A 21,922-nucleotide genomic window follows, 5' to 3' on the forward strand; every position below is an offset into this window, starting at 1 on the left:
ATCTCACTAGGGAGTGCTGGACAATCGGTGCTGGTCAGCTGCTGCAGCCTGACCAGCCAGAGCTGAAGCAGGGCGAGGCATCACCTCACCTGGGAAGCTCAAGAGGGAATGGAGTCCCTTTTCCTAGCCAGGGGAACTGAGACACACAACACCTGGAAAATCGGGTAACTCCCACCCCAATATTGCGCTTTACCAAGGGCCTTAGCAAACGGGCACACCAGGAGATTATATCCCACACCTGGCCGAGAGGGACCCATGCCCACGGAGCCTCCCTCATTGCTAGCACAGCTGTCTGTGATCTAACGGCAAGGCAGCAGCAAGGCTGGGGGAAGGGCGCCCGCCATTGCTGAGGCTTAAGTAGGTAAACAAAGCCGCTGGGAAGCTCAAACTGGGTGGAGCTCACAGCAGCTCAAGGATACCTGCCTATCTCTGTGGACTCCACCTCTGGGGACAGGGCACAGCTAAACAACAACAACAACAACAACAACAAAAAAGCAGCAGAAACCTCTGCAGATGCAAACGACTCTGTCTGACAGCTTTGAAGAGAGCAGTGGATCTCCCAACACGGAGGTTGAGATCTGAGAATGGACAGACTGCCTGCTCAAGTGGGTCCCTGACCCCTGAGTAGCCTAACTGGGAGACATCCCCCACTAGGGGCAGACCGACACCCCACACCTCACACGGTGGAGTACACCCCTGAGAGGAAGCTTCCAAAGCAAGAATCAGACAGGTACACTCGCTGTTCAGCAATATTCTATCTTCTGCAGCCTCTGCTGCTGATACCCAGGCAAACAGGGTCTGGAGTGGACCTCAAGCAATCTCCAACAGACCTACAGCTGAGGGTCCTGACTGTTAGAAGGAAAACTAACAAACAGGAAGGACACCCACACCAAAACCCCATCAGTACGTCACCATCATCAAAGACCAGAGGCAGATAAAACCACAAAGATGGGGGAAAAGCAGGGCAGAAAAGCTGGAAATTCAAAAAATAAGAGCGCATCTCCCCCTGCAAAGGAACACAGCTCATCGCCAGCAATGGATCAAAGCTGGACGGAGAATGACTTTGACGAGATGAGAGAAGAAGGCTTCAGTCCATCAAACTTCTCAGAGCTAAAGGAGGAATTACATACCCAGTGCAAAGAAACTGAAAATCTTGAAAAAAGAGTGGAAGAATTGGTAACTAGAATAATTAATGCAGAGAAGGTCATAAACGAACGAAAACCATGACACGAGAAATACGTGACAAATACACAAGCTTCAGTAACCGACTCGATCAACTGGAAGAAAGAATATCAGCGATTGAGGATCAAATGAATGAAATGAAGCAAGAAGAGAAATCTAAAGAAAAAAGAAGAGAAAGAAATGAACAAAGCCTGCAAGAAGTACGGGATTATGTAAAAAGACCAAATCTATGTCTGATTGGGATACCTGAAAGTGAGGGGGAAAATGGAACCAAGTTGGAAAACACTCTTCAGGATATCATCCAGGAGAACTTCCCCAACCTAGTAAGGCAGGCCAACATTCAAATTCAGGAAATACAGAGAACGCCACAAAGATACTACTCGAGAAGAGCAACTCCAAGACACATAATTGCCAGATTCACCAAAGTTGAAATGAAGGAAAAAATCTTAAGGGCAGCCAGAGAGAAAGGTCGGGTTACCCACAAAGGGAAGCCCATCAGACTAACAGCAGATCTCTCAGCAGAAACTCTCCAAGCCAGAAGAGAGTGGGGGCCAATATTCAACATTCTTAAAGAAAAGAATTTTAAACCCAGAATTTCATATCCAGCCAAATTAAGTTCCATAAGTGAAGGAGAAATAAAATCCTTTACAGATAAGCAAATGCTTAGAGATTTTGTCACCACCAGGCATGCCTTACAAGAGACCCTGAAGGAAGCACTCAACATGGAAAGGAACAACCGGTACCAGCCATTGCAAAAACATGCCAAAATGTAAAGACCATCGAGGCTAGGAAGAAACTGCATCAACTAATGAGCAAAATAACCAGTTAATATCATAATGGCAGGATCAAGTTCATACATAACAATCTTAACCTTAAATGTAAATGGACTAAATGCTCCAATTAAAAGACACAGACTGGCTAACTGGATAAAGAGTCAAGACCCATCAGTCTGCTGTATTCAGGAGACCCATCTCACATGCAGAGACATACACAGGCTCAAAATAAAGGGATGGAGGAAGATCTACCAAGCAAATGGAGAACAAAAAAAAGCAGGGGTTGCAATACTAGTCTCTGATAAAACAGACTTTAAACCATCAAAGATCAAAAGAGACAAAGAAGGCCATTACATAATGGTAAAGGGATCAATTCAACAGGAAGACTAACTATCCTAAATATATATGCACCCAATACAGGAGCACCCAGATTCATAAAGCAAGTCCTTAGAGACTTACAAAGAGACTTAGACTCCCATACAATAATAATGGGAGACTTCAACACCCCACTGTCAACATTAGACAGATCAACGAGACAGAACGTTAACAAGGATATCCAGGAATTGAACTCATCTCTACAGCAAGCAGACCTAATAGACATCTACAGAACTCTCCACCCCAAATCAACAGAATATACATTCTTCTCAGCACCACATCACACTTATTCCAAAATTGACCACATAATTGGAAGTAAAGCACTCCTCAGCAAATGTACAAGAACAGAAATTATAACAAACTGTCTCTCAGACCACAGTGCAATCAAACTAGAACTCAGGACTAAGAAACTCAATCAAAACCGCTCAACTACATGGAAACTGAACAACCTGCTCCTGAATGACTACTGGGTACATAACGAAATGAAGGCAGAAATAAAGATGTTCTTTGAAACCAATGAGAACAAAGATACAACATACCAGAATCTCTGGGACACATTTAAAACAGTGTGTAGAGGGAAATTTATAGCACTAAATGCCCACAAGAGAAAGCAGGAAAGATCTAAAATTGACACTCTAACATCACAATTAAAAGAACTAGAGAAGCAAGAGCAAACACATTCAAAAGCTCGCAGAAGGCAAGAAATAACTAAGATCAGAGCAGAACTGAAGGAGATAGAGACACAAAAAACCCTCCAAAAAAATCAATGAAACCAGGATTTGGCTTTTTGAAAAGATCAACAAAATTTATAGACCGCTAGCAAGACTAATAAAGAAGAAAAGAGAGAAGAATCAAATAGACGCAACAAAAAATGATAAAGGGGATATCACCACCGACCCCACAGAAATACAAACTACCATCAGAGAATACTATGGACACCTCGATGCAAATAAACTAGAAAATCTAGAAGAAATTGATAATTTCCTGGACACTTACACTTTCCCAAGACTAAACCGGGAAGAAGCTGAATCCCTGAATACACCAATAGCAGGCTCTGAAATTGAGGCAATAATTAATAGCCTACCAACCAAAAAAAGTCCAGGACCAGATGGATTCACAGCTGAATTCTACCAGAGGTACAAGGAGGAGTTGGTACCATTCCTTCTGAAACTATTCCAATGAATAGAAAAAGAGGGAATCCTCCCTAACTCATTTTATGAGGCCAACATCATCCTGATACCAAAGCCTGGCAGAGACACAACAAAAAAAGAGAATTTTAGACCGATATTCCTGATGAACATCGATGCAAAAATCCTCAATAAAATACTGGCAAACCAGATCCAGCAGCACATCAAAAAGCTTATCCACCATGATCAAGTGTGCTTCATCCCTGGGATGCAAGGCTGGTTGAACATATGCAAATCAATAAACGTAATCCAGCATATAAACAGAACCAAAGACAAAAACTACATGATTATCTCAATAGATGCAGAAAAGGCCTTAGACAAAATTCAACAGCCCTTCATGCTAAAAACGTTCAATAAATTCGGTATTGATGGAAGGTATCTCAAAATAATAAGAGCTATTTATGACAAACCCACAGCCAATATCATACTGAATGGGCAAAAACTGGAAAAATTCCCTTTAAAAACTGGCACAAGACAGGGATGCCCTCTCTTACCACTCCTATTCAACATAGTGTTGGAAATCCTGGCTAGGGCAATCAGGCATGAGAAAGAAATAAAGGGTATTCAGTTAGGAAAAGAAGAAGTCAAATTGTCCCTGTTTGCAGATGACATGATTGTATATTTAGAAAACCCCATTGTCTCAGCCCAAAATCTCCTTAAGCTGATAAGCAACTTCAGCAAAGTCTCAGGATACAAAATTAATGTGCAAAAATCACAAGCACTCTTATACACCAGTAACAGACAAACAGAGAGCCAAATCATGAGTGAATTCCCATTCACAATTGCTTCAAAGAGAATAAAAGACCTAGGAATCCAACTTACAAGGGATGTAAAGGACCTCTTCAAGGAGAACTACAAACCACTGCTCAGTGAAATAAAAGAGGACACAAACAAATGGAAGAACATACCATGCTCATGGATAGGAAGAATCAATATCGTGAAAATAAATGGCCATACTGCCCAAGGTAATTTATAGATTCAATGCCATCTCCATCAAGTTACCAATGAGTTTCTTCACAGAATTGGAAAAAAACTGCTTTAAAGTTCATATGGAACCAAAAAAGAGCCCGCATTGCCAAGACAATCCTAAGCCAAAAGAACAAAGCTGGAGGCATCACGCTACCTGACTTAAAACTATACTACAAGGCTACAGTAACCAAAACAGCATGGTACTGGTACAAAAACAGAGATATAGACCAGTGGAACAGAACAGAGTCCTCAGAAATAATACCACACATCTACAGCCATCTGATCTTTGACAAACCTGAGAGAAACAAGAAATGGGGAAAGGATTCCCTATTTAATAAATGGTGCTGGGAAAATTGGCTAGCCATAAGTAGAAAGCTGAAACTGGATCCTTTCCTTACTCCTTATATGAAAATTAATTCAAGATGGATTAGAGACTTAAATGTTAGACCTAATACCATAAAAACCCTAGAAGAAAACCTAGGTAATACCATTCAGGACATAGGCATGGGCAAGGACTTCATGTCTAAAACACCAAAAGCAACGGCAGCAAAAGCTAAAAATTGACAAATGGGATCTAATTAAACTAAAGAGCTTCTGCACAGCAAAAGAAACTACCATCAGAGTGAACAGGCAACCTACAGAATGGGAGACAATTTTTGCAATCTACTCATCTGACAAAGGGCTAATATCCAGAACCTACAAGGAACTCAAACAAATTTACAAGAAAAAAACAAACAACCCCATCAAAAAGTGGGCAAAGGATATGAACAGACACTTCTCAAAAGAAGACATGCATATAGCCAACAGATACAGGAAAAAATGCTCATCATCACTGGCCATCAGAGAAATGCAAATCAAAACCACAATGAGATACTACGTCACACCAGTTAGAATGGCAGTCATTAAAAAGTCAGGAAACAACAGGTGCTGGAGAGGATGTGGAGAAATAGGAACGCTTTTACACTGTTAGTGGGATTGTAAACTAGTTCAACCATTATGGAAAACAGTATGGCGATTCCTCAAGGATCTAGAACTAGAAGTACCATATGACCCAGCCATCCCATTACTGGGCATATACCCAAAGGATTATAAATCATGCTGCTATAAAGACACATGCACACATATGTTCATTGTGGCACTATTCACAATAGCAAAGACTTGGAATCAACCCAAATGTCCATCAGTGACAGACTGGATTAAGAAAATGTGGCACATATACACCATGGGATACTATGCAGCCATAGAAAAGGTTGAGTTCGTGTCCTTTGTAGGGACATGGATGCAGCTGGAAACCATCATTCTCAGCAAACTATCGCAAGAACAGAAAACCAAACACTGCATGTTCTCACTCATAGGTGGGAACTGAACAATGAGATCACTTGGACTCGGGAAGGGGAATATCACACACCGGGGCCTATCATGGGGAGGGGGCAAGGGGGAGGGATTGCATTGGGAGTTATACCTGATGTAAATGATGAGTTGATGGGTGCTGACGAGTTGATGGGTGCAGCACACCAACATGGCACAAGTATACATGTGTAACAAACCTGCACGTTATGCACATGTACCCTAGAACTTAAAGTATAATAATAATAATTTTAAAAAAAGAATCACAGGAGGAATTAATAAAAAGCATAGATTTATGAAGTCTGGATTGGAGTCTAGAAATTTGCATTTTCACAGCTTCTCAGGTGACAATAATTGATAGTTTCCCAGGTGGTTTGAGGATCACCCTCTTTCCTAGAAGTGGGAAACAGTGATCTACAGAATGAAGAGTAAATTCCTTGGCCTCATGCTCTCAGCCTTTCATTATGTGGCCGCTAACTGCCTTTCCTTTCTCATCTCTACTAATAACCCCAACAACCTGGTGTTTCAACCATGTTGAAATAACTTTTAGTTTCTTCAACTGTATGTTAAAGCAATTTTAAGTCTCCATTAATATTGTTTCCGTTGCCTGGCATGCCTTCTTCATAATATCCACCTTGTTAAATCTATATTTTAAGACTCAATTCAAATATCAAGCCTTCTAGAAATCCTTTCTCTATTTCCCCAAGTAAGAATAAGCAACTTAGCTTGTGAATACCTTCATTGTAATGCTTACAACAACTTGAAAGTTTACAAGTCATAGACACAAAAGTCTACAAGGCCAGGCTGCTAACATAAACAACATAAATAACCGATAAAGTGAAGACTGTGGCAAACGGGAGAGTTTAAGCCTTATCTAAAGGGCAAAACTGTGCCTACAGTCCTTCATGGTAATGACCAATGAAGTTGATCAGCAACTGTTGTGTTTATTATTTCTCCAAGAAAATTCCCTCCCCTCCACACATGTGCATTCATACATATTATGAGAGGATTCATGAGTTCTGAATTGGCAACTCTTCCTCCAAAGGCACTGTTCATCCTTCTATATCATGTCCTGTGCCTCAAAATGTTGACCTTTGTATACTCTATCTATGAGATCCCTACAGTTTGGCCAATGGGAGGCACAAACAGGAAATTAGACTGAGGACAAGAAAATGAGGTCAAGGTTTTTATTCCCCTGCTCACCCCTCCACCTATATATATTGGCTGTGTTCCTCTACTGAAGCCCAAAGCTCCTGCCTGGCATCTCTCTTCACACATTTCTCTGGGCTCCAGTAACAACTTCCACTGGCTATTTTGAAAGCCTTCTGCAGGCTTGTAATAATATTAGTCAGGGTTCTCTAGAGAACCTTGACTAATAGCAAATAGCATCTATCTATGCTATTGGTTCTCTATCTATGCTATTGGTTCTCTAGAGAACCAATAGCATAGATAGATGATAGATAGACAGATAGATAAGAGAGCATTTATTAGGAAATTTGACTCAGAGATTATGGAGACTGAGAAGTCCCATAGACAATCTCCAAGCTAGAGACCCAGAAAGGCCAGTAGCACAGCTCAGTCCAAGTCTGAAGGCCTCACAACCAGAGAAAGAGATGGTGTAACTCTCAGTCTGAGGCCAAAGGCCTCAAAATCCAAGAGACCACTGGTACAAGTCCCAAAGTTCAAAGGCCATAGAATCCGGAGTTCTGATGTCCGAGGGCAGGAGAAGAAGGGCATCCCAGCCCCAGAAAAGAAAGACAAAGAACTCATCTTACCTCGCCTTTTTGTTCTATCCTGGTCCCAGCTGACTGGATGGTGCCCACCCACATTGGGGCAGATCTTTTCACTCATCCCAATGATTCACACACCAATTTCCTGTGGATACACCCTCACAGACGAGATCTGGTAAAGAAATAATGCTTTAACAGCTCCTAGATTTCCCTTAATCTAAGTTGACACCTAAAATTAACCATTATAAATCCACCCCAGGTCAATTTGACACCCGTATTTTTCTCCTTAAACCATACTAAACCTCCCAATAAAGACAATAACAAGGTTCCACCTATCATCCTAACATGATGCAGCTATCCTGAATACAGGAGAAAATCCACTAATATCTTCCTCAGAAGAGAAGGTAAAGTCCTTGAGTGATGTTTACACTTTGCTGATTACTCATAAAATTAACAATATTTAAATGCTAATATAAAGTTGATGAATCTTATGTGATAAATGAATGAGAGGAGCAAAAACCAAGATATTTGCTTACTATATGTATATATACACATAAACGTATTTTTAACAAAATAAGGAGGAAATACTTATGACAATTACAATCCTCATTTCTGTAAATGGTCACATGGTCATAGCTGGTGTTTATAAGTACCTTTTTCTAGTACCCATTCTGTATTCCCTTTGCCTTCAGTAAGCACATCAGTTGGTTATGGTTCTTTACCTGGAAAGATAACACAAACCTTCATTATTTAAGGGTCTGTGCCATTTTTGGTCCTGCCTGGACTGGGTTGTTATAATTTCCCACTCACCTTTATCACAGGGTATAGTAATATATATATGTGTGTGTGTGTGTGTGTGTGTGTGTGTGTATATATATTTTTTTTTTTTTTTTTGAGATGGAGTCTCGCTCAGTCCCCCAGGCTGGAGTGCAGTGACGCGATCTCGGCTCACTGCAAGCTCCGCCTCCCGGGTTCACGCCATTCTCCTGCCTCAGCCTCCCGAGTAGCTGGGACTACAGGAGCCTGCCACCATGCCTGGCTAATTTTTTGTATTTTTAGTAGAGATGGGGTTTCACCGTGTTAGCCAGGATGGTCTCGATCTCCTGACCTCGTGATCCGCCTGCCTTGGCCTTCCAAAGTGCTGGGATTACAGGTGTGAGCCACCGTGCCCGGCCAGGGTATAGTAATATTAACTGATGCCCTAAGAGATGTTATGTAATCTGAACATATTCTTCCTTATTGCCATTGTTGAGTAATAGTCTAATTTTTTCTTGATAGTCTGGATCAATCACCGCAGCCAACATAGAAATTCCCTTCTTAGTCTGTTGACTCAGGGGTGTGAAGAGTCCAGAATGGCTGAGTGGCAGTCAGAACTTCCAGTTCAATGTAATCACTTTTCTTAGTGGAAGTGTTTCTTAGTGGAAGCATTCCTCCTTCTGGAACTCCAGGGAGCAGAACATAAAGTCACCCCAGGAACAGAAGCAATAATTTTGCTAGTGGGTCACTAGGAGTAATGGTGAGGTGGTGTCACTTCCATTTCTACTCTTTGATCTCTGGACCCATGAATCTTGGCCATGGGAGAAACAGAACCATATATTGGATGCTGATTCAGATCTTACGCAACCTTCTGGAGAATCTTGCCCCAGTTCTGCAAAGTATTGTCAGCTAGATGGCACTGTAACTTAGTCTTCAAAAGGCCATCCACCTTTCTATCAAGCCAGCTACTTCAGGTTGATGAGGAATATGGTAAGACCACTGAATTCTGGTGCATGCACCCATTGGCACATTTCTTTGGTCTTGACGTGAATTTTGTGGTCAGAAGCAATGCTGTGTATATTATCTTGGTGATAGGTAAGGCATTCTGTAAGCCCATGGATGGTAGTTTTGGCAGAAGCTTTGTACCCAGGAAATGCAAAGGGAAGGCAAATCTATATCCAGAGTAATGTCTATTCCAGTAAGAACCAAAATACTGCCCCTTTTATGATGGAAGAGGTTGAATGTAACCAATGTGTCAGGTAACTGGCTGATTAGCCTTGGGAATGCTGCCATCTTGGGGGCTCCATGTTGGTCTCTGATGCTGGTAGTTTTGGCAGTCATCAATGGCATAACCAGGTTGACCTTGCTGCGTGAAAGTTTATGTTGCTCAGCTCATGCATCAGCTCCATTCCTGCCACCACAGCCACATGGTTCATGAGCTTATTGGGCAATGGCACGGATGGCTGGGGAAAACCATCACCAGTTCTAAATCAACAGTATGAGTCATCCTGTCCGCTTGATTAGTAAAGTCTTCTTCTGCTGTGGTTACTCTTTGGTGAGCATTCACATGAGACACAAATATCTTTATGTCCTTTGCCAACTCAGAAAGGTCTATCTACATATCCCTTTTCCAAATTTATTTCTTCTTTGTTTTTTTGAGACAGGAACTCACTTTGCAGCCCAGACTGGAGTGCATGCAGTGGCATGATCATGGCTCACTGCAGCCTCAACCTCCCAGGCCCAAGTGATATTCCTACCTCAGCCTCTTAAGTAGCAGGGACTACAAGCACACACTACCATGCTCAACTAACATTTTGTTTTTTGCAGAGATTGGGTCTCATCATGTTGCCCATGATGGCTTTGAACTCCTGGGATTAAGCAATTCTCCTGCCTAGGCCTCCCAAAGTGCTGGGATTATAGGCATGAGCCACTGCACCCAGCCCCAAATTTTCTTTGTCATGTACTTCCCAACTGTCAGTTTGGTTCCTTCTCAGTCCCAAACTCTATCCAGCCAAACCATTGGCTACAGCTTATAAATTGGTATATAATTGCACATCTGGCCATTTCTCCTTCCAAGGAAAGTGTACTACCAGGTGTACTGCCTGAACTTCCACCCACTGAGAAGATTTTTCTTCACCACTGTCCTTCAGATATGTCTCAGTAAGGAGCTGTAGCGCTTCAGTTATCCTCTTTTAGGTGGTGCCTGCCTATCATGCAGAACTGTCTGTAAACCAGGCCTTAGTCTTCTCTTCCTCTATCAACTGATCATAGGATACTCCCTATGAGGCCATAGGTGCAGGTTTGGAGAGTGAGAGCAGTGTGGCAAGAGTAGGAACCATGGGCTCTTGGGCCACTTCTTCAGGTAACTTGCTTATGCCTTCACTTGAGACATATGGTCCAGCAGACCCAATAATATTTGATGTATTAGTGGCAAATGCTGTTTGGAGCCTTTGGCAGGCCTCTATAGGTGAATCACAGCACTAGTCTTTAGGATTTGGAGCAAGACCCTGCCATCACCCACAGATAACTACCCTCCTTTTGAGAAACAGCTTTTGGCTTGTTACTGGACTTTAGTAGCAACTGAACATTTGACCATGGGCCACCAAGTTACCACATGACCTGAGATGACCGTGTGGTCATGAACTGGGTGCTACCTGACCAAATAATTCATAAAGTTGGGTGTGCACAAAAGCATTTCATCATCAAATGGAAGTGATATACACATGATCAGGCCCAAGCAAGCCCCATGAATTATGTAGCTGATTCTCCTGACAGTCCTAAATCCTCTTAGTCACATGGAAGACAGGAGATATGGCCTTGAGTCCATGAAAAGTAAGGAGTTTGAATTGATAGTCTCGTGTATATCAACATCTTTAGAAATCCACACTCTCTGTGAAATGGAGGACTATGAAGAAAATCTATAGTAGCAAAGAATGATAGTAAGCAAAATCTTCTATCTCAGCCTGGGTTCTGGGTGGGAAACAATGAAATTTCCTTGAAATTCTTTTTTTAAAGAAAAGGCATGCCCTCATGCAGACATTGGGTTTGAAATAAGTTTTCTTTATTTATAGTCAAGGAAATCCTAAACCAAGATACTTATTCAATGATGTCAGAGTGGTAAGGTATCATTTTCAAGTGATACCTTATCTGCTTATGATGGTAGGTAAGGCATTCTGTAATTCCATGGATGGTAGTTTTGGCAGAAGCATTGTATGCAGGAAATGCAAAAGAAAGGCAGATCTATATCCAGAGTAATGTCTAGTCCAGTAAGAACAAAAACACTGCCCCTGTTATGATGGAAGACGTTGAATGTAACCAGCCTGTCAGGTATCTGATTGATTAGCCTGGGGAATGGTGCCATCTTGGAGGCTCTGTGTTGGTCTCTGGTGCTGGCAAGTTGGGCAATCATCAATGGCATAAGCAGGTTGACCTTGCTGAGTGCAAGTTTATGTTGCTTAGCTCATGTATCAAGTCCATTCCTGCCACCATGGCCACATTGTTCATGAGCTTATTGGGCAATGGCAGGGATGGCTGGGGAAAGCCACCACCAGTTCTAAATCAACAGTATGAGTCATCCTGTCCACTTGATTAGTAAAGTCGTCCACTGCTGTAGTTACTCTTTGGCAAGCATTCACATGAGACATAAGTGCTTAAAGGCACTTGAAAGAAGCAAATAAAATCCTTAACTCAGACCTGATATGATTTCCACAGGGAAAACACAGACATTCAAACATAAGTCCACAATTCAAAATTAAAAACATAATAAAGAAGAATAAGACTTGGTGCAATGGCTTATGTCTGTAATCCCAGCACTTTGAGAGGCCAAGCTGGGAGGATCACTTGAGCTCAGGAACTGGAGACCAGCCTAGGCAACATAGTGAGATCCTGTCTCTACCACACACGCACACAAAGAGGGGTGGTGTGGTGTGTACCTGTAGTCCCAGCTACTCAGGAGGAAAATTTGGAATAAAATGGAAAGAGAGTGGTCATTTGTGGGAGTAAAGTGAAGCTGGAAAAAATATTTTCTTGTTACTATCTGCGTGACATTGTACAATTTGTTTCCTGATCTTCAATTTTCTTAATCGATGTGTGAACAATAATATTTTTCTTCTAATGATTATGTAAGCACTTAATGAGACACGTAATTTCTTCATGTAATACGGTCATGTGACTCATAATTTGCTACATATATTTATTTCTTTTACCTTTCTCTTAAAATACAAGATAACATTCATTCATTCATTCATTCATTCATTCTTTTAACAAGTAGAACCACCTGCTTGGTTTTACTGCTTATACTAATTAACAAAACAAAATCTTTAAACCTGTTTTCTGTAAAGACCCCCAAATAAAATAAAATATGTATACAAATGAGTTGTCCAATGCAGATCACATCATAATTAATATAATTCTGCCCACTAAACTGTGTTCCTAAGAAGCTGTAGTTCCCAACCTAGCAATGAGATACTCTCTTGAAGCATTTTACTATGAATTAAGAAATAAAGGGGAGAATACATAGCAGAAAAAGACCCACAAATATGTAGTTAAAACAGAAGGAGTCAGATTCTAATTCCATGCCAATTGGATAGGCTTCCCCAGTCTTCATTGAGTAGCTCTCCATATGTCTCCAATTTAAACCAGGCCACTCCCAACAGGAGCTCTACCTCAAAGAAGCCTGGGAAATGGTTGGATGTCAGCGTCCTCAGGGTACTTAAAATACATTTGCTCTGACAGGATCTTGAACACCTGCAGTTATTTCAAAGGAATTTTGATCCAACAATAATTCACATAATTTATCATCTAGAGATGCCAAAGATTCTTTGAAAAACTATGCTGTAGTTAGCAAAAGAAAAAAAAAAGAAAAGAAAAAAGTGATGGTGGGTGGCATTATTTTCACGTAGGATGTTTTTACAGGCATCATTAAATTCTTCTGTTTTATCTTTCTAGTCTTTGTTTCTCTGTAGTTGAAACATTGACTGTGGATGCATTTTTGAACTTTATTGTGTGTTTACAATGAACACATACAAAGGAGCTATTCTTTTCTTTCAAGGCACCTGGGCTTTCAGTTTTGTTTTCATCTCAAATGAGAGCATATCTGGGAGTCTCACCTTAATAACATTTATAATTTTGAGAAATTCTTTGATTTTTCTTTTAACATAATCACACAGATTTGAAAATATTTAATGCATCTGAGAAGAAATATGTTTAGTCAGAAAGAATAAGGGTTTGAATTCTTTACAATTCCAGTTGTAAAATAAATGTAAAATAAAATTTAGGGCTCTGGGCAAGCCGGGACAGAAAGGACAGTGTGTTGTGATTCCCTTTGTGAAACCAGTCAGATGTACTCAAGAGGAAAAACTGGGGAGAAACTAGCAGTCCTGACATTGTGGATTGTGGGGAACCAGGTTTGTTTGAGACAAGCTAGGGAACTATTGGATCCAGTTAGCATTCAGAGAGAGTAAGAGAATTGATGCTTCCATATGTAGACAGATACAAAGTAGAGCTATGAAACCAAATCTACAAAAAGGCTCCAGGTCATTATTAGAGGAAAAGTTAATTAGAAAATGTGCTTTGAAAGTTAACTTCTTCAGTAGTTACCTAACTTCTATCTTTGCATTAAATAGAAACACCTTTATTAAATAGACAGAAGGCAGTTGTCCACTATCATAAAAAAGAACTTTTTACAAACAAAAAAAATATATATTTATTCCCCCGAGAGCTGTTTGGCTGCTACTCTCATAGTGGCACGTGACTGAGATAAGTCTACTGTTGCTGTTCAGCTAGTCCTCAGTGGAAACCACTGAGCATAGGATTTCAGCTTTCAGGGTGAAGTCTATTTCCTGGAGAAACAGGGAAACCTCTGCATTTTCCCCTTTCTCAGATTTTTCTTATTTAGTAGAAATGATACTCCATCCCAAAAGAATTACCAAATATTAATGTTCTTTCTAGCAGGTTAAACAATGAGTATTATTCTGACTCTACATCCTGAAAACCTGGTCTTTCATAGATTTGCATGAATCCATCAGGATTCAGAGAGGTTGGTTAAAAGACATAGGATACACAAAAATAAAATCCCATTTTCAGATTGGATCAACTTGCCATGGGAATTATTGCCAACACCATTTTTGTGTAGCTCTTCCAAACCTCGGTTTGGCTTTCCTGCTTGGAAACATATAATTGCACAAACTATGCTCCCCAGAGACTTTTTCCTGCACCTGAAAAAAATCCAGTTATGCCCATAGATGTGAACAAAAGAGCATGGATGGCCTAAATGAATCTCTCTTCCAAATGGATAAAGGGACTCAGGCAGTGGAGCATTGAGGTATTAAACATGTACTTTTTTTTTTTTTTTTTTTTTTTTTTTTTTTGCCACATTGATTGACCTACCAGAAAGCAGAATTGAAGAATGTTGTGGTTTTACTTGGGAGGTGGGTTCAAAAGCTTTTTGCTGCTAAATGGTATGGATAATTTGTATTTTATTTTATGATGAAAAATAGACTTATCCTGACTGAAACCTCTTAGCAAAAACCCTTTCCAACTTTTCAGCGAGGTTCTATTGAATCAAGTGCTTTAAGTTGATCTTCAGTTTCTGGCTTCAGAAAAAAATACCATGTCCATTCTGAAATGGAACAAAGTTTAAACACAGCTTTCTGGGTGGTTTGACACAATTCTAAACTAAAGACTTGTGCACTCCCAGCATGACCAAGATTACCTCCCCGCCTCCTGCTGTTTCTTTATGGTGGCCCTTGATTGCAAACCTGCTATTATAGCCTTCTGGAATCCTTAACCCTTTCAAAGCAGTTTTTTTCCGTCCTGTCTTTCTTAGTTTGCTCCATATTTAGAGATGGATCTCGCTGAATCATCTCAGAATTTGTGATTTTTATAGACCTGTCACACACTCTAGGTTTTCATGGTACAATGAAGTTTATTACATTTTAATTTTTAAATTATATTTTTATTATGGAAGCCTGCCTCAGATTTTATGAGTAAAATGAGTGTTGGTTCAGAGCATGGGATCTAGGGCCAAATGACACCACCTGGGTTCAAATCCATGCTTTCCTTATTAGTTATAGTATGATTTTTGGACTGTTTTGTCTTCTTTAATTAGTTTTTTCATATGAAAAATGGTTCAAAACCAAAGCTACGTCAGAGAATTGTGAAGAGTAAATTAGCCAATGCATGTAAAGTGCCTAGAACTGTGTGTGGCACATATGAGCTCCAGAAATGTTAGCTATTAGTGACCAAAAGTAGAATGTGATGTTTCAGGTGTGGGAAAGAGTAAACTTCTCAAAATTTAAATGATTCTCAGAATCCTATAAATTACTGATACAGACCATCTTGTCACATTGGTAAATGTCATTAAAGACCAAGATTCAAGGTATTTAAGTTTCTTTTTATGTAGAGTAGGAATAGGTATTTTTCATAAAGATTTAGAGGTAGCTAAACATACCTATCATATAAGAATTGACCATATAAAAGTATTGGGGGGAAAAAACTGTAACTAGTTATAGAATGTATGTTTCCTCCTAGGACTGTGAAATCAATGATACTCTGAGATATGCAGGGATATAGCTCCCTGCTGCCCCATAGTGGCAGTTGTTGTCAGTACAGTTTCCTCCCTGCAGGTAGTCAGTGGGGCTCCATGGAAATTCAACCAGGAAATTGCTAGGAAGGTAAACACAACCTACTCTATTCTTATCAGTAAAGGCCAGTGGGAATAATAGATAAGAAGAAAAGAAACAAGATCCCACACACATAAGAAAAGAAACATAAGTATCAGAAAGAAGTATCCTGTAAATTACGTTGCCTGAGAAAAATGCCATTAATCCAAATGGCATGAACAGAGTGGCCCTAATTTGCTGCGAGCCTACATGAATTACTGCAGACTGGCTCTTGAAAACCTGCTACTTTATTCTCACTGTCTGTCTGTCTATCTATCATCTAAGTTATTTTTCAAGCAATACTACCCATATAGTATGTAGGGGCACTTTGAAAGCTAGAAATTTGGTGACACTTCAAGTCATTATATTTGAAAAACATTTTTTATTCTTTATTTAGAAAAGAGACTGAGCTTACAAAGGTAAGCCATGATGCGTGGCACTGAGGATCATAGCTATCTTAGTCTCGTCTCTGCATTCCTGAGCAATTCAGCTCTGCCTCCAAACTTGCATTTCCTACTCAGCAAAGTGAAAGTTTGTGAGTAAGTCAATTCCCCATTCTTAAAAAGCAATTTGTGATCATCTACTGTTTATAGACAACACTACCTATCTATGGCAAAGTGTTAACTCTGCACATATAGGTCTCTAATAAGGGTCCTGGTGGGTAGATACTTCCTTATCTCACTGTAATTTCAGTCGGATTTTGGCAACTGCTAGTTGTTGTTAGTGTCTCAGTTGCCTGTCTATGCTTTCCTCAGGCTTCAAAACTTGGATTTTACCATCTGTAATGTTCCCACATCCTATATATTGCCAGATTTGGTCCATCTGGTCTTGCAATATGACCTCCCACCATGCTTTTCTCTCCATTCCCCTGATGCTGCCAAAACCCAAGCTCAATTACGTCTCATCTAAATTTTGCCACAGCCTTAAACTCATCTCCCTCCCATCCTCTGTAAAGAAACAATGTGGTAGATTGAAGATATTATATGTTTTGGAGTCAGAGAGACTTCAGTTTGAATTCCAGTTTCACCACTTACTTTGCTGTGTGATCTTTGGCAATTGATCTTAATATGCATCTTAAAATGGAGAAATAATAATCTCTTCAAAGAATCTAACATCCTGTTTGGCACAGTGTTGACACTTTGAAATGCCAGTTACCATTTTCTTTTCCCTTCTCTATGGAAGATTCAAGGGCAGGCTAGAAGAAACCATCTCCTTGGTTACAGGAATAAAATAGTGCATTTTAAATTACAGGGAATTTAAAGTCAACAGTGTAAATAACTAAAAGATCATTTGTTTGTTATTATATCCTGCACTTATAACCCTAAATAATGTCAATGATAAAATGCTTCTCTTCTAAAAAATCCTTTTTTGGCATATGTTCTAAAGGGTAGCTGCTATTGTTGTTGAGTATTAACAGTAACATCAGTTTATAGTAGTTTAAAATCAGCACATTTATGTTACTTACCTTTTGATAGGGTTTGGCTGTGTCCCCACCCAAATCTCATCTTGAATTGTAGCTCCCACAATTTCCATTTATTAAGGGAGGTACCTAGTGAGAGGTAATTGAATCATGGAGGTGGGTCCTTCTTGTACTGTTCTCGTGATAGTGAATAAGTCTTACAAGATCTGATGGCTTTATAAGGGGGAGTTTCCCTGCACAAGTTCTCACTTTCCCTGATGCCATTCATGTAAGACACGACTTGCTCCTCCTTGCCTTCTGCCATGATCGTGAGTCCTCCCCAGCCATGTGGAAGTGCTAGTCCATTAAAACTTTTTCCTGTATAAATTACCCAGTCTCGGCTATGTCTTTATTAGCAGCATGAAAGCAGATGAATACACTTTCAATAAACACTGTATTGTACATAGGCATTAATCCAGAGAGCTTTCAGTTATGCAACTCACCCCTGACATACAGATTCAGTCTTTGTCCACAGAGAACATACATAGGAGGTTGGAAGTATGCAAGCATGTTCCAAGTGTGATTCAAATATTCCAATGTTGTTGTATTACCTATTCCTGCATTTAAACAGTTGATCTGAAATGAAAAATGATAACTCAGGGTCTGTAAAGATAAAAACACAGAATTTGAAATTAATTCCATTTCATGACCATTTAGAGTTATTTGCATTTAAATTTTCTGAAATTATTGTGAAATAGGATTTTTATGACTCTCTGCCAAACATACATTTGAGACTGTTTGAAATGACCTGTAGTATATTGGTTGCTTCAGATAAAGTAAAATTTTCAAACTTAAAATTAACAAAACATGTTCTTCAGTCAACTTTGAATGAAGAGAGATTGACAAATATAGCTCTATTTGCTATGGAACAGAAATATGAAAAACTATTGATTTTGATAAAGTTGCAGAAATCAAGGCTCTTAACAGAAACTGTAATGTTAATATTCATTATTGTGGCAAATCAACATGTACGCATAAGATTTTTCTCTTTTTCAAAAAATATTTTAGACATTTACAAGTGTATACGATGATACACAATATATATTGCTCTCTTTTACTGATTTTGTTTTTAATTTTTTTAGTGATATAATTACATTGTAAAGTTTTAGAAAAGAAAATCTTAATGGTTCCATTTCTTTTCTAGTCATCGTCCTTATTTATCTCATTTTATGTTTATTACTGCAAATAAGTTTGTTATAAAGAGGCGGTAGACTGGGCGAGGTGGCTCACACCTGTGATCCCAGCACTTTGGGAGGCTGAAGTGGGTGGATCACGAGGTCAGAAGATGAAGACCATCCTGGCTAACACGGTGCAAATCCGTCTCTACTAAACATACAAAACGTTAGCCAGGTGTGGTGGCGGGCACCTGTAGTCTCAGCTACTCAGGAGGCTGAGGCAGGAGAATGGCATGGACCCGGGAGGCAGAGCTTGCAGTGAGCCAAGATCGCACCACTGCACTCCAGCCTGGGTGATAGAGCAAGACTCTGTCTCAAAAAAAAAAAAAAAAAAAAAAAAAAAAAGGAGGTAGGTGAGGTGTTGTTAAAAAGTGATGCACTTTATGTGTTAAATATAGCACCAACCCATCTTAACTCAAGGCCTCTCTCTTCAATTCTTTTCAAACATTAATGTCACTTACTTTTCTTGAGGCACAAATCTGATCATGCCATTTGTCTGATAAATATTTTCTGGGCCATATTCTTCCATGCCGAAAGAAAGTTGCATGAAACTGCATTATTGTGTGGCATTCATGGATTACCACCTCCTTGGGAATGCCATCTCCCCATCTTCTTTTCCTGTGTCCGTAACTACTTGCAGGTCCACAAACAGGCCCTTACAGGCCCTGCCTCCCACCTGCGCATATCGTTAACCTCGCCCGGAATGCCTGGGTCCCTTCTTTCTTCGTCTTCTCTAATCTTGCACTGGACCAACATCAGATTTGGGCTATCCTTTCATAAAACCTCTCCTGATGCTCCCAGGGGGAAAAAAAAAAATCATTCTCCTTTCCTCAGATTTTTCAGAGCTCTTGGGTTATGAGAATTACCTTTTCCTCTGAATCCCTTCATCTCTTGAGGTGTTTGTACATTTCTATTATATTATAATAACTTTTATATATATATTTTTTAATTATACTTTAAGTTCTAGGGTACATGTGCACAATGTGCAGGTTTGTTACATATGTATACATGTGCCATGTTGGTGTGCTGCACCCATTAACTCATGAATCACATTAGGTATATCTCCCAGTGCTATCCCTCCCCCCTTCCCCCTCCCCACAACAGGACCCGGTGTGTGATGTTCCCCTTCCTGTGTCCAAGTGATCTCATTGTTCAATTCCCACCTATGAGTGAGAACATGCAGTATTTGGTTTTCTGTTCTTCTGATAGTTTGCTGAGAATGATGGTTTCCAGCTGCATCCATGTCCCTACAAAGGACACAAACTCATCCTTTTTGATGGCTGCATAGTATTCCATGGTGTATATGTGCCACATTTTCTTAATCCAGTCTGTCACTGATGGACATTTGGGTTGATTCTAAGTCTTTGCTATTGTCAATAGTGCCACAATAAACATACGTGTACATGTGTCTTTATAGCAGCATGACTTATAATCCTTTGGGTATATACCCAGTAATGGGATGGCTGGGTGGAATGGTATTTCTAGTTCTAGATCCTTGAGGAATCACCACACTGTTTTTCACAAAGGTTGAACTAGTTTACAGTCCCACCAACAGTGTGAAAGTGTTCCTATTTCTCCATATCCTCTCCAGCACCTGTTGCTTCCTGATTTTTTAATGATTGCCATTCTAACTGGTGTGAGGTGGTATCTCATTGTGGTTTTGATTTGCATTTCTCTGATGGCCAGTGATGATGAGCATTTTTTCATGTGTCTGTTGGCTATATGCATGTCTTCTTTTGAGAAGTGTCTGATCATATCCTTTGCCCACTTTTTGATGGGATTGTTTGTTTTTTTCTTGTAAATTTGGTTGAGATCTTTATAGGTTCTGGATATTAGCCCTTTGTCAGATAAGTAGATTGCAAAAATTGTCTCCCATTCTGTAGATTGCCTGTTCACTCTGACGGTAGTTTCTTTTGCTGTGCAGAAGCTCTTTAGTTTAATTAGATCCCATTTGTCAATTTTGGCTTTTGTTGCCATTGCTTTTGGTGTTTTAGAGATGAAGTCCTTGCCCATGCCTATGTCCTGAATGGTATTACCTAGGTTTTCTTCTAGGGTTTTTATGGTTTTAGGTCTAACATTTAAGTCTCTAATCCATCTTGAGTTAATTTTCGTATAAGGAGTAAGGAAAGGATCCAGTTTCAGCTTTCTACTATGGCTAGCCAATTTTCCCAGCACCATTTATTAAATAAGGAATCCTTTCCCCATTTCTTGTTTTTGTCAGGTTTGTCAAAGATCAGATGGCTGTAGATGTGTGTTGTTATTTCTGAGGGCTGTGTTCTGTTCCATTGGTCTATATCTCTGTTTTTGTACCAGTACCATGCTGTTTTGGTTACTGTAGCCTTGTTTGAAGTCAGGTAGCGTGATGCCTCCAGCTTTGTTCTTTTGGCTTAGGATTGTCTTGGCAATGCGGGCTCTATTTTGGTTCCATATGAACTTTAAAGCAGTTTTTTCCAATTCTGTGAAGAAAGTCATTGGTAGCTTAATGGGGATGGCATTGAATCTATAAATTACCTTGGGCAGTATGACCATTTTCACAATATTGATTCTTCCTATCCATGAGCATGGTATGTTCTTCCACTTGTTTGTGTCCTCTTTTATTTCACTGAGCAGTGGTTTGTAGTTCTCCTTGAAGAGGTCCTTTACATCCCATGTAAGTTGGATTCCTAGGTATTTTATTCTCTTTGAAGCAATTGTGAATGGGAGTTCATTCATGATTTGGCTCTCTGTTTGTCTGTTACTGGTGTATAAGAATGCTTGTGATTTTTGCACATTAATTTTGTATCCTGAGACTTTGCTGAAGTTTCTTATCAGCTTAAGGAGATTTTGGGCTGAGACAATGGGGTTTTCTAAATATACAATCATGTCATCTGCAAACAGGGACAATTTGACTTCTTCTTTTCCTGACTGAATACCCTTTATTTCTTTCTCCTGCCTGATTGCCCTGGCCAGAACTTCCAACACTATGTTGAATAGGAGTGGTGAGAGAAGTCATCCCTGTCTTGTGCCAGTTTTCAAAGGGAATTTTTCCAGTTTTTGCCCATTCAGTATAATATTGGCTGTGGGTTTGTCATAAATAGTTATTATTTTGAGATGCGTCCCATCAATACCTAGTTTATTGAGAGTTCTTAGCATGAAGGGCTGTTTAATTTTTTTGAAGACTTTTCTGCATCTACTGAGATCATCGTGTGGTTTTTGTCCTCCTGATGCTCCCAGGAAAAAAAAATCATGCTCCTTTCCTCAGAATTTTCAGAGTTCTTGGGTTATGAGAATTACCTTTTCCTCTGAATCCCTTCATCTCTTGTGGTGTT

At 39.9% G+C, this 21,922-nt stretch overlaps 1 long non-coding RNA gene across 2 annotated transcripts in view; it reads left to right on the forward strand.

Annotated features, from left to right (window-relative positions):
* The window catches only part of LOC141407058 (uncharacterized), a 178,341-nt gene that overhangs the window by 127,944 nt on the left and 28,475 nt on the right, over window positions 1–21,922 (forward strand). The window lies entirely within an intron of this gene.

This window comes from Macaca fascicularis, chromosome 6, assembly GCF_037993035.2.
Source record: "Macaca fascicularis isolate 582-1 chromosome 6, T2T-MFA8v1.1".
NCBI classification, from domain to species: Eukaryota; Metazoa; Chordata; class Mammalia; order Primates; family Cercopithecidae; genus Macaca; species Macaca fascicularis.